This window comes from Bos mutus, chromosome 13, assembly GCF_027580195.1.
Source record: "Bos mutus isolate GX-2022 chromosome 13, NWIPB_WYAK_1.1, whole genome shotgun sequence".
Classification (NCBI taxonomy): Eukaryota; Metazoa; Chordata; class Mammalia; order Artiodactyla; family Bovidae; genus Bos; species Bos mutus.
The window spans coordinates 73,448,265-73,466,703 of NC_091629.1; the positions used below are offsets into that span (position 1 = coordinate 73,448,265).

Consider the following 18,439-nt stretch of genomic DNA (forward strand, 5'->3'; position numbering starts at 1 on the left):
AATCCCATGGACAGAGGAGCCGGGCTACAGTGGGCTACAGTCCATGGGGTCGTAAAGAGTTGGATGTGACTGAAGTGACTGAACATGCACCAGATGGAGGCCTTTATACTTGAAGGATGCCTGGGTCAGTACAAAAGCCACACTGGTGAGCCCACCTTAGGAGGAAAAGCGTGAGTCTGTCCTCGTTTCTGCTTTTTTGGCGGGGAAGAGGCTGAGACTGTCTTCTGGGTTGCATTGTAAAGTCTGTGCTGGTTATTCTGCATCCTTCCCTGCCACCTGGGCTAGAGGAGGCTGACCCAGGCCGACTGCATTCTCCTAGCCACCTTGCCGTCTGGCTTCTGACTATGCATCATAGTCAGGCATAGCAGGATGTCAGAGGGTGGGAGGAGAGAGACCAGGTATTTCTTCCCTGTCCACACATCTCTGCTGAGGTATCTCAGTCAATGACTGTGTTTCTCCAACTTTACTAAACGTCAGTTACTTGAAAGCCTTTTAAAGATCTTGTTAACCACACCAAAGATCAACTACAGAGAAATGAAATCAGAATCTCCAGGGCTGGGACCTAGGTGCTAGTGTGTTTAAATTCCTTAGTGATTCCAATCAGGAGAGAAGATGGAGCACAACAGCTCAGCTGGGTGCCCTGTCCTCCAGGGTTCCAGCTGTCACTGGGCCCCAGCAACAGTTTCCTGTGGCCCTAAAGGGCCTATGTCATCAGGGCTTTCAACTTTTATTTAGAGAAAAAAACAAAAATTCATGCAAAGGAATTTATATAAGAGAGATTAAGAGGCACTGAATCCATGCTTTATTATTATTATTATTATTATTATGTGATAAAGCCACATGATAATTCTACCCTCACTCCTCATCCCCTTTTATGGAGCAAGGTGGGAGGATTAGCAAGACACAGGTGCCTTGTTTATGGTGAGAGTGACAACTCTTTCCCAGCCTGAGCGCAGAAAGCCATGCTGAGCCTCCCTGCCGGTTGCCCGGTTGGAATCTGCTCTCTGTGATCCAGGGCCGCTCTGCATCTCTGTTTGCCTAATTGCGACCTGTGCTTATGCCCTCCGGTCTTCACTGGCCCCTTTGATGCTTTTCAGCAGAGTCTCCTCAAAGCAGCAGGATGGAATGAGAAGGTAAGCAATCATTTCACATGAAAAGAGGGTGGCAAAATCCAGGTGGGGGTTCCTGCTGAGACGTTCCCTCCAAGGCAGTGGTCACACAGCCTATGCAAACACTGTAACTAGTGCCAGCCTGTGATGTCTCACTCCACCTTCCAAAAGAAATTTGACTTGTTTTTTTTAAAGTCTTTTCCCCAGGTGTCTCCTTGGATTAGATCCTCTCTATCTCTGAGTATAGCCCCGTGCTAAAGGTTTTAGGTTTTATTTATTTGCTTCTCCTGCTTATCAGTTTACGATTTCTATTTTCTTATGCAGCTGCAGAACTTAACAAAGGGTCATGGTAGGAAATATGATTTCTCTGAGATGCTTTGCAGAAAGACAGGTTCATTAAAGGAACAGTCCCAGAAGTATGGGCAGGTGATGATGGACAAATCATATCTCCTCATCAATAAAATGAGGATACAGGAGAAAGTCACCTCCAAGGAACCCTTTCCTGATTTAACTTTCTAAATTCCCTCCTATTTAGTCCTTTAGAAAGCTGAAGATGACTTCTATTGTAAACCTCAGACTGTTATCTAAGGTTTGATGTAGATGAGTCTTATAAATGATATTTAGAGACCTAACTATTAAGTAATGGGCAGTTGAGACTATGCATTAGAAAAACAGAAGACACTGGCATTTTCCAAATGAAATCACAATATAAGAAAAACTCTTGACCATGAAAAAAAGTCTCAGCAGCAGAAATAAAGTTATCAATGGTTTAGGAAAGAAACAAATCTCTTGGAAAATTACCACTCCAATGGGTTAATAGTTGCCTTAAAATATAAACTTAGTTCTACAGTTATTTACTGCATATATTCTCTGGAATATTCACTATGATGGATAAACTCCAGAGGTCAGCTGAGGGTAAGCAATAGAGTAATAACAGTAATTCCAACAGTAATAACTTGGACTTACTGAGTACACACAGATACACGTACTGTTTAGATAAGCACTCTACATAAGTCAAATCATTTCTAAAGATGCAGCCTTTGTCTTTTCCTTACAGCAGTAATCAGGATGACGATGAAGATGATGCTAATGATGGTAAGTAAAATTTACAGAGTGCTTACAATTTGCTCGGCACTGAGGCCCTTTGAAATAGTACTATATAGAGGTGCTAATTGTTAGTTATTATTTAATCTTATTGATTTACCTGAATACTCTTTTAAATCAGTACTTAATTATCTAACTGCCTTCTCTCCTTTAAGTCAAAATTTTCATTTTACTCATTTACTTTCCCTAACACCTTTGAGGTGGGTACTCAAATCATCACCATGTTAGATAAATAAACTAAAGCTCAGATGAGTTCTGGGACATGTTGAAGGTCACACTGCTACTGAATGGAGCAGTGAGTAGATTTCCACCCAGCACTGTTCCCAGACAAGAGCTGTACTGTATCCCCCGACCCCCCTCAAGGAGCACGGTGCACGGCAGCCACGATGATTTCACCCCGACAGGCAGGTGCGTCAATACGGTCAACAGGCACTGCCACTCTGTGCTCTGGGTAGTTAAAAAATAACATCCTACAGGTTGGATATCAAGGAGGGGATTTATTGGATCTCAGATGCCGGGCCTGTAAGATTCTAAGATCCAAAAGTTTACCCATCTTCCTAAATATCAAGCACGTAGTCTGGATCCAGACTGCCTTTTTTTAAACTCGACTTTCTTTGTTATTATTTATGGCTGTGCTGAGTCTTCATTGCTGCATGGGCTTTCTCTAGCAGCAATCAGTGGGGCTGCTCTTCATTGTGGTACGTGGGCTTCTCATGGGGCTTCTCTTGCAGCGGAGCACAGACTCTAGGCACACAGCCTTCAGCAGTTGCTGCACTTGGGCTCAGCAGTTGCAAGCAGGCTCTAGGCACTTGGGCTCAGCAGTTGTGGTGCATGGGCCTAGATGCTCCAAGGTATGTGGATACTTCCCAGACCAGGGATTGAACCTGTGTCCCCTGCAGTATCAGGCAGATTCCTATCCACTGTACCACCAGGGAAGTCCCCAGATTGCATGTTTTTCCTTTTCTTTTCCCCTACCACAAATTTCTACAGGAAATTTTTAGACTTTGGCATCATCTCAAAGACCCCTATAGGGGTGGCAATCAGAGAAAATAACAATCTAAGAATTTCTACTAGTAAATGGCCCAACGGGTAATTGCCACCTTGTCTCACCTTCATTCAGAACTTCACTCAGACCCCTGCTTTGAATTAACCACTTTCCCCAGCTGTACCCTTTGGGCATATCTCTTACCTGTTTGCATATGCCAAATCTCTAAGTAACAGGTAAAAATAATAAAAATGTATCATATGACTGTTGATAACAAACATCCTCCAAGTGAGGTTAGTACATAAAACAATTCCCTCTTGACTAAATAACTCTACAGAGGTACTGTTAGTTATTAACATGTAATTTTATTGACCTTATATGAAAATTCCTTGAAATTAGTATTTAATTATCTGCCTCCTTTTCTCTAAATCAAAATTTCACTTTACACAGTAATTACCTATTAACTTTGTGGCTTTTAATGCAGTTTTAGAAATTATGACTATTTATAACTTGTATTACATTCGAGCATGCATGTGCTAAGGCATTCCACTGTGACACCTTAGCAGAAATTCAACTACAGAGATTTCCATGATCCATTGTGAAAAAGAAACATCTTTGAGAGTTAATGAGCACCAGTGTTAGGTTGCTTTGAAATGAAGCACAGAAGGAAGGTGAAGAGCAGCTCCCTGAATATATCAATATAATTCCAACAGACAGCTACTGAGTGGCCTCAATCTGCTCAGCTCTGTCAGATGATGAGTGACCAGGTCATTCAGAGCCTGTGATTGCAGGAGACCTCATGAAGGACAGGAGTGATAAACGTAAGCATTCTTGGTCAAGGGACAGCACGTGCAGAATTTGGAATCAGGAATGAAACTAGCGTGTGTGGAGGTCAGTGAGATGACCAGCCTTGCAGAATAAAGACACAGACAAGGGACGATGATTCACAGGATTGACTTGGAAAATATCAGAATGAGCAAAAGAGATACACAGTTGAATGAATCCTCAGTAAGAAAATGTTGGGGTTTAGAGAACTCATTCTGAAAGAGAAATCTGTCTACACCTGCTGCTCATATTGGACTGGAGGGGGACTCAAATAAATATTCTAAGGTAACTGGTGACAATCAAGCTTTACAAATAGTGACAATCACGCTGAGCTAAAGCACATGGCATTATATAACGTAAAGACTAAACTGGGACACTGGAAATAATATAAAAAGACACCAGAGCTGAGAGGTAGTCTTATTTAAGTATCATTATCAGTACAGTTATGGTGGATACAGTGGTGCCATCCATCCCATATCAGCTGTTGTCACTTCACTGTTTGGGGCTTGGCTTTGCTACTCAAGTGTGGGCCTTAGCCCACAGTGTGGGCATCACTGGGACTTACTGAATCAGAATCTACATTTTCACAAAATCGCTGGGTTATGCATGTCCACTTTAAAAGGCTTAAGAAGCATTAGCCAACTGAACCAGAAATCAAATTTGATAAAGTAGCTTGTCAATCTAAATTTCTATTTAATAAATGGATTGCCTAGCTTTTCATAGTTTTATTTTACAGTTGCAATAGAATAGAAAAACAGGAAACCACCCAATTTTTACTGTGGGTACAAATTCAGTGGGACACATTTTGTGTATTTAGAATTCTACCTAAATGTATAAATAACTTTTACAACTAGATTTCCCTTCTCTCTTCTTAATGCTGGCCTCTGTTTTACTAAACTTTTATCTCTGTTTTACTAAACCTTTATCCAAGTAGAGGTGTATCTTCTAATGTCTAGACTTTCTGCCCAATTTTACCAAGTTAAATCAGATAATTAAGCTCGATGGAATCTTGTGCATATTTATTTTAATTAAATTCTATTTAACTGCCACCAGACTGCATTACTAGGGAAAAATCCAAATTAAATCTGATCAAAGGCAACTTGATTAGGTTGTTGGGTTTGTGTACATAGAAGGAGTAAGAGGCACAGAAAAGGGTGGAAGCCCAAACATCTTTAATGAAACTATGCTTAATGCAATAAAACAGATCTCGGGACATTTAGCAGAAAACCATATAGAGTGCAATGGGATCTTTGTATCAATTCTGAAATCTTTCTTAAATAACAGGTTTAATTTTAAGTTTAGAAACAACATTTTAAAATATTAAAGATACTCTATACAAGGTGGTGGCTTGGGCACCCTATATATTTTACTTACATACTAACTGTTGAAATGACTTGAAATTTTAGATACCTACAACTAATATAGTCAGTGAACTATAAAAGGATATACCATAAAAGATAATATCTTCAAAAATATTTTCATGTTCTTAATGGGAATTGAATCTCTTTTCAAGCTATCAAAGATAAATTAAAGCTTGTAGTAAAGTAGTAGATTTAAAAAGATATTAACATAATAGCCTTACAAGAAGCTACTGTCTGCCAGTCAAACCCAGAGATAAGAATTGAGCTGTGCCTTATTTAAAAAACTCAGAAAGATCATTAAAAACCTGACTTCTTCCTTAACTGACTCATTGTATCAAAGTGTCAAGGGTTATGCTATTTCATTAGACTATTGAATACAATGGTGTTTGGAAAGATTCCATGAGAATGGAATAATGAATGCCAATGCTGAGAAAAAAAAAAAAAAGAATTGCAATGCTACTAGATTCAAGATGAATTTACCATGAATTTACAATGAAGCTTAAACTTGAAGAGCCCTCATTTGCACTAGTCCCTTTTAAGGAGCTGGATAGGGTCCTAGCAATGTCTTCACATGGTCAATTTTTTTTTTTTTTTAATTAGCAAAAAATAAAATGAGAAATAGTTATGGTAAATAGCTAGGCACTGTGGATAATCGATTCCAAAAGTATGAAAAATTAGTCTCTGTTCTAAAATATTATAACTCATCATAAAAGAGGCCTGAAGAAGTTTTTTTTTTTTTTGTTCTTCCAAATTTGACCACAATTCTAACAATGTATATGACAATATTGGTAAAGATTTATGAAATGAGGGAATATTTTTTAAATGTCATCAACTTAAAGGAAAGAATGAGTTTAAATACCACTTCATAACAGATTTTTGTATTTAAGTTTTTTTTTCTCAAAGAGGGCTCACCTCAAATGTCATTAAGTTTCAGTCCCCACAAAACCTGAATTCACCTCTCAATTAGATACAGATACTTATCATTGAGTAACAAATAATTTTTTTAACGTAACATTGGTAGTGGAAAATATAATCTATTTCATCTCCATTGTATAAAGGGGATCAGATCAAGTTGTGGCACAAATAATTAAACATAAAATGTCTTAAAATAGGCAGTCAGTGCAATCACACATTTCACGTTTTAAGTCTAGGTCTATCCTCCAGTGTTCTTTGAGTCACCAGTTAAGTACCCAGTAGAGTGATACAAAACTCTCATCACAGGCTCTACAATGAACAAAGCTCCCACATCCCCATTTCCTACAAATCAAATTCAAGAATGGGTATTCAACAGCAACTAATTATTGCCTATCTCACAGCAATTTCTAATTTTTCTAATTATGGAACAGGCTGCTCTTTTTATGTAAAAGATAATCCTACTTATGTGACCACAGCTTTCTGCTTGTGAAGACAGATGTGCTGGAAAGCCATCTACACGCTCCGATTGGCGCCCTCTTGCACCCAAAGACAAAAGGCAGGATGGTGATGAGGTTTAAAGTGTCCTTCTGGGGTCATGAACTAGGTTAAAACCAATGGCCTGCAGAAGTATTAGCCCCTTAATTCCGATCTCATTACTCCAGGATCCCAACCAAATGAGCAAACTGCCCACCTTGCTCAAGAGACAGCACACACAGAACACATCCAGAACCAACAGAAATACACTCTGAGGGATAAGTGGGGTCCATTTAATTATAGTGGTGCTTACTGGGTCCGTTTACGTTTTCCTCATTACTTATTTAATTCTGTCATCTCTCCCACTCCAGCAAACACCCCACAATTACAGGTTCACACTGCTCCTTACAGATGTCTGAAAAAACCTCATGAACACATACTTGGCCACTAGTATAGTGATTCTATTAATAAAAAGTCGCTTCTCAGACACTCGCAACCACAGTAACTCCATCAATGACCTATGCTCATTTTTTAAGGTATTAACTAATGAAACATTTAAAAACAGATAAAAAGTATTGTTGGAAAACCACAGGTGAACTAAGCCGTGGGTCAAGATAACAAATAATAACTTGCCCTCTCCATTTCTCTTTATTGCTTCCCCCATGTTTTGTTTTTCCTCCCCTCCTTGCTTTGACTCTATACAGCTCTGCCTTCTGCCTCCAAAATCCACCTTCATTTCACAATGTCCATGAGAATCACAATTTAGATAGATTTAGGCAAATGGCTCTCAATGAGCCACAGAAACACTTGCAGTCAACTCAGCCTGGATGTGGGAGACACCTAAAACCCAATTCTTCATCAAAGCATTTGGTTACTAAAACAACAACAAAACCAGTTTACCTACCCTTTCCAATCTCACTTCCTCTGGCCTCATTCAGGTCATGATTTCTTTCTTGGTCTACTGCTTTATATTCGAAACTAGTCTCTGCTCAACCCACCCCTACACACACACACACACACACACACACACACTTCAGTCAGAATAATCTCTGTAAAAGAGTAAAGCATTCAGTCTCCTTGTTTAAAGCAATACAGTGACCCCCTTGCTATTATTTACAAAATAAGAGCCAAGAATCTGACTGTGATATGTTAGTCATTCCACAACCAGGCTTCCCCTACCCCCTGCAGGCACATCTCACAGCTCAAGCTCACAGGACCCCCACATTAGCTATACTCTCATGAGGCTAACTGCCTTCCCTGGTGGCTTAGTGGTAAAGAATCCTCCTTCCAATGCAGAAGATGCGGGTTTGATCCCTGGGTCAGGAAGGTCCCCTGGAGAAGGGAATGGCAATCCAGTCCAGTATTCTTGCCTGGGAAATCCCATGGACAGAAGAGCCTGGTGGGCTACAGTCCATGTCAAAGAGTCGGACGCAATTTAGCAACTAAATAGCAATACCAACACACGAGGTTAACTAGCCACACTCGCTTGTTCATACCCCCTAAGTATTTCCTTAGGATTTATTCTCAGCTGCCTAGATAATTTTAAGCCATCTTTCAGGACCTGGTGCAGGGAGTCTTCTTGAGAAGCATCTGAGATGCCCCAGGCTGCAGTAAGTGCTGTCAGCTGTCCCCTCACCACCCATTCCTCCACTGTGGCGATGTTCTCAGATTATAGAGATGCTACTTGTGTTTCATGCTTCTTTAGAGAGATTGAGTTATGTAAGGGCAGGAACCTCTTTTAACCACGTTGTAGACTTTGAACCAAAGCAGGACCTCACTCAGACTACCTAAGGATATGTTTGTTGAATAGAATTTAATAGAGTAGAATTAAACTTGGTCCATGTGAGGATGCTAGTGGCTTCCCAACCTGGGGCATTATGAATGGAAACAAGCCTCCAGGTGAACAAATATTATTTCCCATTGCTTCCCTAGTCCTGTGCCCAGATTGGGCAGACACGTGGTGGTGCAGGGGTCCTGTGACACAGTACTGAAGCATGACCTCAAGCTGGTGACCACAGAGCGTGAGGTGTGCTCCAGAGCCATCTCCAGGGCATGCTCCCAAATCTAATGCTACCACATGCCCTCTAAGAGGAGGCTGCTCCACAGGCTTCTGGATTTGCAAAGGTGACAGAGACATAGCCTCCCCGCCACCTTCCATCCTCTAGTAAACTTCTCGAAAGACTGACTGATGGAATTCCATGTTTTCACCTTTTACTCCCTCCAGTGCCCGCAGCAATTTGTTCCTGCCCTTTGCAATTTCTGCCTCACGACTACTCTAATGAAGCTGTTGTTCCTACAGCTATCAGTGACCTCCAAATCAAAACGGCTATTGATGTCTTTCTCTTTCTGACATACCTCTTTCACTCCCAAGCCACTTTATGCCTCCATAACACTATATTTTACCTCTTAACTGTGCATGTTTTTTATATACATGACCATCTTAATGAAGGCAATCAGATTTTCACATTCAACATCATAACCCTGTAATTCCTATGACAAGTAAATGTTTCTTGACTCAGATTAACCCTGGAATAGCTTATCCAAAGATAACATTGTGTCCCTTCATGGAAGCCATCTACCAAGAACTCTCAGCTTTAATAAGCTGACCTGTAAATGGGATGAGGGGAGATTAAATAAAATTTGGTAAAATACCTCTGATGCTCTTGAAACTGTCCTTATATTCCATAGTGATTATTCCATGTTGAGGACCAAAGTGCATTGGTGACTAAACTAATTGCATCTCCCCAGGGGCTACAAATTCAATGGGAAGGTAAACCTGTAATCTGATACACAGCATTCAGTTTAGGTGACTCTTGAGGGAAAATGAAATTTAAATGCCCAAGGAGTTCCAAAACTAAACATGTCATCTGCATAGTCTTAAAAAATCATAAGCCATTCTCTTTAACTCTTTTTCTCAATGACAACTTAGTTTCTTGTGTATTTCTATTGCTCCCAAAGACAGTCACTTCTTTCCCTAGACAGAAAGTTTCTGTAAATTAATATGGGACCTCATTTTCCAATAGCATGAGTATATGTCTACAGACCTAATTCCAACTGAGACATGCTCTGCTGTGTGCAGTAATCTCTTCAGTTTGAGGAATTATTTAGAGGTTCCAGCTGCATCTAGACCAGAATATTCTAAAGCCTGTCCATCAGTTCGGGATGCCTTGCATTATCTCATCTCTTCATTGGAAGAAAACTGAAGAGCTTCTAAAATGACATTGGGCTTCCCTGGTGGCTCAGATGGTAAAGAATCTGCCTGCAGTGCAGGAGACCTGGGTTCAATCCCAGGGTTGTGAAGAGTGAAGATCCTCTGGAGAAGGGAATGGCAACCCACTCCAGCATTCTTGCCTGAGAATTCCACGGACAGAGGCAGCCTACAGTCCATGGGGTCACAAAAAGTTGGGTATGACTGAGTGACTAACACTTTCACTTTTCAAAATGGCATGAGGCTGCAAATTAAACATGCTAACACACAGCTGATACTACAGTAACAAACAAAACTCAAAGATTTAATGCTGGCTGCATACTGGATCTTTCTCCACCTGAAGAAAGTCTACACGTGTATGTTTCCCCATGAGTTAAATTTGTAAAGGTCTGATATTCCCTGAGAATGAATAGATAAATTGGCCCTGTGCCTGTCCAAATGGTTTGCATCTTTTCCATTCCAAACTCTATTTGCATATCTTCAATAGCATTCCTCAGAATGTTTCATACTTTATTAGGCTGGGTTTCAGAACTGTCATAGAGCTTCAAATCATCCATGTACTAAAGGCATGAGATGTTCACCTTCCCATCTTTGGGCTCTTTGTTTTCTCATATAATGAATTGCAAACAGAATTGCAATACCCTAGATGTCTAGAACGGAGAAGGCAATGGCACCCTACTCCAGTACTCTTGCCTGGAAAATCCCATGGATGGAGGAGCCTGGGCTCCTAGGCTGCAGTCCATGGGGTCGCTAAGAGTCAGACACGACTGAGGTGACTTCATTTTCACTTTTCTCTTTCATGCAATGGAGAAGGAAATGGTGACCCGCTCCAGTGTTCTTGCCTAGAGAATCCCAGGGACAGGGGAGCCTGGTGGGCTGCCATCTATGGGGTCGCTAAGAGTCAGAGACACGACTGAAGCGACTTAGCAGCAGCACAGTCTAGAAATACTCTGTATTTTTAAACTATGGCTCTCCTTCCTATGTCTTTTTTACAAATTCGTGATATTTCATTCAGTCACTGTGATCCATAAGAAACCTAAATTTTAAGAATCCAACTTGAAGATTTTGCCAAGATTAAGAAAGATTCCTTTTCTATGATTTTCTTGCCTCCAGATATGCTGTGATAAAACACAAATGTCAGTGTTGGGGTCAGGAGCCTATTTTTATGGGCGATGGGACTTTCAGTTGCTGATATCTTCCCTGGATTTTAGAAATGAGCGTTACTACCCAACAAGAGAGGACTTGAGCAAAGATATCAAAATGCCTGCTGTGTCCATGCTGTGGTTCATGCTACTGCAAGACACCCCTGGCATGCCAAAGTTAGAGTTGCAGCATCAACACACCTTTAATGGAGGATGACAATTTATCCATTAGAAAACATTTTGACACTCCAGTGGTAAAACAGTGGTGAAGTCAGGAGTAAGACCCGAATAAGAGTTGGAGAAATGAAATGTAGATGATATGGATGGTCAGCTGGGAAGGAAAGGGAGAAAAAGTTTGAATCCAAGTTAAAAGGGCATGGAGAAGAACAAAGAGAATACTATATTTCATCAACTTAAAGATGGCAATACCACCCCATCTTAACATCTGTGTAACTAGAAGCTAAAGATACACTGGGGGTTTCATAGTTCTCTCCGAGTGATCAGAACGTCTAAACTGGCAAAGAGGGCTGACAGGCCAAAGTGGCAAGCGTGTTTATTTCACTTGTCAACTCTGGCCAACAGGTAGAGGTTGCCTGGATCATGATGTTGAGAATTCTGAGGCTGTGTCTTAGTGTACAGATAACTGGTTCCATAAAGAAACAGGCTGTGATGCATGTGATGTCTGCCTGAGAAGGGATGAATATCTACAGGATTGCCATGAATTTGCCATCCCCAGCCCAGGCTGTTTGGATTAAGAGAGACAACTTTAGATAAATGATTTACCCAGAGGTAAAGAGTTTGATTGTCTCAGTCTGAAATTCTGGCTAAGTAATCTACTCATAGAATTACTAAACATGAATTTGGAATTAAAAACAAAAAAAAGATGATACAGATGATCTTATTTACCAAATAGAAATGGATTCACAGACTTAGAGATTCAATTTATGGTTACAAGGAGGGAAAGGTGATAAGGGAAAAATAGTTAAGGAGTTTGAGACTGACATGTACACACTGCTACATTTAAAATGGATAACCAGCAAGGATCTATTGTAAAGCATAGGGAACTCTGCTCAATCTCCTATAACAACCTAATTGGGAAGAGAATTTGAAACAGAATAGATACATACATACTTATTATTGAACTCTTTGTTGCACACCTGCAACTAACAATAAGGTTAATAAATTATACTCCAAAATAAAACAAAAAGTTAAAAACAGGGAGAATTGTCAGTTTACTGAGAAATTCTATTCTGAAATAAAGGGACAACTTTTTCTTCCATTTTATTCTCTCCATTTTATAGACTATGAAGATGCCTCAAGAAGATCTGAAAGGAGAAAAATACTAGCCATTCCTATAGGGTAGCTACAGAGAAAGCCAGCTTTATAAATAGTTTACCGTAATCAAGAATATACCGGTTGGAAGTGTGCTCGGGAGTCTGTTGTGTAAACTCTTCATCCAGCCCTAGAAAGTCCGCTAAGTGAAACAAAAACAAAGAACTGAGTAATAAACCTTAAAGGAGCATTGCTTTAACAACAGTGATAGCCTTATTAAAGTATATGTCAATTGCAATTTTGTTTCAGTTAGAAAAGGCAAGGGCATCCCAGGTGAAGCTAAAGTGGTAAAGAAACCACCTGCCAATGCAGGAGACATAAGAGATGAGGTGGTTCCCTGGGTTGTGAAGATTTCCCTGGAGAGGGGCCTGGCAACCCACTCCAGTATCTCGCCTAGAGAATCCCACAGACAGAGGAGCCTGGTGAGCTGCAGAGAGTTCGGACACAATTGAAGCAAACTAGCACGAATGCGGAAAAGGCAAAAGCCCTTGTCTCATGTGTGCATAGTGGGGTGAAAGATCACGCCTCATCAGCAATTGTCAAATCATTTGTTGAAAAACTGTTTCTTCACATTCAGCTCCCCATATTCTTCTTGCATAGAATAATGCTTCCTGAGAATAAAATTTAGTGACATGTGCTCCAAAGAGAACCACAGAGCCCCTGGAGCTCATTAATCCTGCAACCTTCTATAATGCTGGCCTGAAATGGTTGAAGTTCACTTTAAACCAGACTAAATTTCAAAGCAAAGGGCTCTGAGGTGACAAACAGCTCATTAATTCAGAGTGTAATTCAGTGACAGGAGAATTGTGTTAAATGCACAATCTAAACCTATTTAAATTCACATTATGATTATAAGCAAAAACTATGCACTTCAAATTTGAAATCTGGATATGTAATCTACCGATAAAACTAATGAACAAAAATTTTAAAAAAGAGGGGACTGTCATCTTACCAAGAAATGCTAATCAACCTGCTTTTTGAAGTGTGCTTCATTTGCATCATAAGCATTATTATGAAAATTCAACATTATGCTTCTGTGTATTGCATTGTACTGCTCTGCTGAACATCAAAAAAAGCAGGCAACACTTCCTCAAAGTGAATAAAAATGGAATAAAAAATCATGATCAAAGATAACTTCAATTCCTTGTTAATTCTACCTTAATTCCACTCCTGGGATAAGAAGTCCTCTTCATAAGTTTTCTTTCCTGTAACAAATTCTCCAGCAAGCTTCTGGTCCCTAAATATATTCCCAAATGTAATGGATGCATAAATAAACATGAATCAAATTTGCATTGCTTCTACCATAAATACGGCAGCATGTTCATAAACTCATTAGAGTTCACTGTGGAAAAAAACTCATTATGCTAGCATTAGAACATGGGAATTAACTTTTTAAAATTAATGTTACAGAAGTTGTTTTACTCTGTTTAAAAAAGTAACCAATAACAAATGATTCACTAGTACTCTCTTTGAATTTTTTCTTTTGTCTAAAATTTAAAAAATAGTCATTTCTTTCAGGATGTTCATGGTGAAAAATTGTAAATAGATGTTGTCTAGTGATTATATACCAATTTATTTATTTTTTATAAATTTAAAGCATCATTTTCCTAAAAATTGAGACTAGAAAAATCAAGCATGAAAAGTTTTAATCATTGTTGCTAATTATTTTAACTGAAGAATGTGCCAAATGGTAATGAACACCTTATAACTGAAATTAAATTTAATTAAAAAGTTAAATTTTGAAAAATTACATGTTGAAAGGTGATGTGCAATTTTTCCCCTAGAAAATATAAAGCCTATCTCATATTAGACAATATGTATTTAGTTTATTTTTTTTAAGTGGACATTTAAAGCCATTTTTTTCAGCAATTGGTTTTCTTCAAGAAACGTTTGTACATTTGTAATTAGAAGTCTAATAATATTAAATTATATTTTGACTACATCAAAAATATTTTGTGGCACTTCCTAGTTGAAATAATTATCAGCCATAGCCCATTGGTATGTATTAAACACACACACACATACATATATACACACAAGTGTAAGAGCAAGACTCTGAGAAAAACAAAACCTGTTTCAATAATAACAATTGCTGTAATATTCTCAGGTTCTCAGACAATTACTTGGTGCCAAGTGTCCTTGTTTTTATTATTCCTAAAAAAGGCCATTTGGGGGGACGGAGCATTTTAGTATTGTCAAAAGTCAACCAAATATTACTGATCGAGACTCACTCCTAGAGTAAACCTCTATTACTTCTCTGACAGATCAAATTAAATTCTGCCTGGTGAAGGGCTGGGACACTCCTCTTGGTTGAAGCAATGCTGCTCTTTTTTATTCCTGCTGAGTAAATAGCCTCAAGTCAAACTACTTGCCCTGACTAATGATCAAACATATCCAAGAATTCTGTACAAGAAATGCATTCTTCTCTCCTTTGAAGTGCATTGCTGGGAGAGTAATTTGGTTTGCTGGAGATTTTCCTTAGAACTGCAAAAGAAATTTCTTGGCTAAGCATATAATCAAGCTACCGATTTTCTTTTTTTTTTTTTTTTTTTTTTATTAAATATCTTCCTGTGAGAGGGTGTACACTGAATAAACATGTGCCTCAAAGGAATGTCAGAATGGTGCACTACTGTCTTTTTGCTGACTGAAAAAATCTCAGCAGCAGTAGGTTAAAAACTTCCATCAGAAGAATACATCATTGTGAACCATTTCATTCAGTCATATAATCTCCTCCCGAAATACCAACGTGCCTCCAATATATTAATATCATTAGAACTAGGCAGTCAGGAATATACAAAGATGAATATGACATACAACCTGTCCTCAAAGGACTTACAAACTAGCAGGATAGGTATTACAGAAATAATTTTTTAAAACTATACAAAAATAACCATAAAGTCACAATGTGATGGGACTTCCTGGGTGGCACTAATAGTAAAGAACCCTCCTGCCAATGCAGGAGGCATAAAAAATGTGAGTTTGACCTGGGTTGGGAAAATCCCCTGGAGGAGGGCATGGCAACCCACTCTAGTCTTCTTGCCTGGAGAATCCCATGGACAGAGGAGCCTGGTAGGTTACAGTCCATAGAGTCACCAAGAGTCAGACACAACTGAAGCAGCTTAGCACGCATACACACACTGGGTGTGACAAGGCTCTCATAAGAATGCCACAAAATAAATGGCACAGGGCATCTGATGGGAAAGAATTTAAATGTGGTGAAGATGGTTAGCAGAGGTTGTTTGATGATCATTACCATTATATGAGCTAGTAGGTAAAAATAGATATGATTTCAACAGGTAAGTGGTGTCTGTGGAGGCATTTTAGGCCAAGGACAAAGGCAGAGAGGTAGGCTCTGTCTGGAGAATAGAGAATAGTTCAAAACAACTGAAGTATTAGAGAGGATAAAGAACAAGTTTAAGAAGGCAGATGGGGCAGAACACGAAGAACCTGAATGCAGATACCATTCACGGGGAGTGCATCGGGAGCTTCTGTTGATATTCCAAAAGGAATATTCTGCTGTTCCCTTTGACAGTTGTCTTGGATTTACTCTAAATACAGTCATCATAAGGACCAGTTTGCCTGGGTTTGTCTGCTTATACTTTTGTTGAGAAAAAGGTATGTTCCTTTTGTCTGGAAGTATATAACGCTAAAGCGGAAAAAAAAAAAAAAAATTGGAAATAGGATCTAGGCCAGGCAGTTGGTATCCTGAGAAGCTATCTTTCAATCAGCCTTTCTAAGCCAGAACTTTGCCTCCCAGACTACTGAGCTTTTGAAGAAAAATACATTATGCTGCCATGAAGAGAGTATGGAATATTGAGAGTCTCAGACCATGTCAGGAATGCCATTTTTAACTTCTCACGCCAGAACAACTCATTATCAAGTGAGTGAACCATGAAGTAGAAAGCCAGGATGGTCTCAGAATTAGCCCTGAGATCTATGCAAAGGAGGAAGATCTCTATGCAAAGGAGGAAGGATATGAAGAGGTAAAGTGAATGCATGGGGGCAGGACAGCTTGGTGATACGGCAGTGGTGGCATTGGTAGTACCCATAGCACTAAGTCACCATGGTGTGCCCACAGTTTGAAAACTGCTTGCAGGCTGAAAGCATCAAAATACAGGGCTCTAAGACTAACAAAAAGACGACTAACAGGGAGAGTGGAAGAGAATATGTGTAGATAAGAATGTGTGTAAAGAGACCAGTAAGATAGTAAAGGAGTTAACGAGCGGGAGCAAAAAAGAGTCAGCCCAGGCCGAACAGAAGAGTTGGGTTGGTAGCCCCACCGAAATATTCTAAACAGAACAAAACTGGTCAGAAAGAAAAGATGAAAAACTGCTAGATCAAATTTACCAATTGCCTTTGTCTAAAGGAAATGATAAGCGAGTCTAAACTCCAGTAGCAGACTTAGAGAGTGTGTCGAGGTTAGTTATGGGTCTATTATAGGGCAGATTTAATTTACCTGCTTTGCCTACATTGTAGAAAAGGAAAAAGGAAAGAAGGAAGTCATATCAGTGATCTAGTAATATAATGTGTGTGTATGTATGTGTATTCTTTTAGTAAAATGTATTTTAAGCATACACTAATGTGTGTATATTTATTCATCAATTATATCTATGTACTAATATGTTGGTAAATTATATATGTTATGAAATACATATTTCATAATACAAATTTAGAAGGATAAGGTTTCCTTTGGAAACCAATAAGTTAGATAATTGCTTTCTCTCCCTGCTCCAACCATAATGCAAAAGGCTTCAGTTTTCATATTCTGTAGGCAGTAAAGAAACAAGAAAAGTTTATAAGCTTGTATGAGATGATCAAGGGGTTGTTTTAGGGAAATTTAGCAGGGGGATCAGAGTTGGGATGATAAAAGGGAAGCTAAGACTGGTAGACCAGAAGCCAGAGAGAAGGCCACATGGACAGTCAGGGTAGGAAATGATAAAGGCCTGGATTTATGTGTTAATGGTACTAATGGCAAGTTTTCATTTCAGTTCCAAAGAAAGGCAATGCCAAAGAATGTTCAAACTACCGCACAATTGCACTCATCTCACACGCTAGCAAAGTAATGCTCAAAATTCTCCAAGCCAGGCTTCAACAGTACGTGAACTGTGAACTTTCAGATACTCAAGCTGGATTTAGAAAAGGCAGAGGAACCAGAGATCAACTTGCCAACATCCGTTGTTTCATCAAAAAAACAAGAGAGTTCCAGAAAAACATCTACTTCTACTTTATTGATTACGCCAAAGCCTTTGACTGCTTAGATCACAACCTCATGGACTGTAGGAGTCATTTTCTACTTTAATTGCACAGTTACCTGGTCTGATTCGAAAAACCAGTTAATGTCCTCCTTAAAGCTACTACATCTGCCTTGGTAGTAAAGCATTACAAAGAATAACAATGCATATTTTATACTTTCTAAGGTGTACTATAAACAACAGAAAAGAGTACCATAAAAAAAAAAAAAAGACAGGTCTCAATTTTAAGAAAATACTTCTAAAATGTGAGTGTTTCAGTGAAATGCCCATAGCTCATGATTACTGCTCTGGGGAGATTATAAGAATGGTACTTAAAAAAAAAATCAATAGACTGTCTTAATATCTAGGGAGGAAAAGTGATGGGATTTCTGTTCTACAAAACGCCACCCAAAAGGAAAGTCTGAACATCAACCTTGAGTGACACCAAGATCATGGAACATTTCTTGATTACCTAGAAGATACATTCTCTTCCGTGGCATCTTACTATAAGTGGCAGGCAATAAGGCCAAATTCAAGCTTGCTTATAATCATTCCATTTCAAGTTTCATTTATTACACTGTATTACAATAACTGCCTTGATGAAGAGTGGTAGAGCTGAAATTCAACAGAACATCAAGACATGTCTATATGACCACATAAGAAAGCTATACTATAGTGTCATTCAAGTATATTATATGTGGCAAGGGCTGCTTTTTTTTTTTTTTTAATCTCCAGTGGAAATGTAATCACAGG

At 39.1% G+C, this 18,439-nt stretch overlaps 1 protein-coding gene across 1 annotated transcript in view; it reads right to left on the reverse strand.

Moving 5' to 3' along the window:
• MACROD2 (mono-ADP ribosylhydrolase 2) overlaps positions 1-18,439 on the reverse strand; it is a 2,305,531-nt gene that overhangs the window by 1,341,621 nt on the left and 945,471 nt on the right. The window lies entirely within an intron of this gene.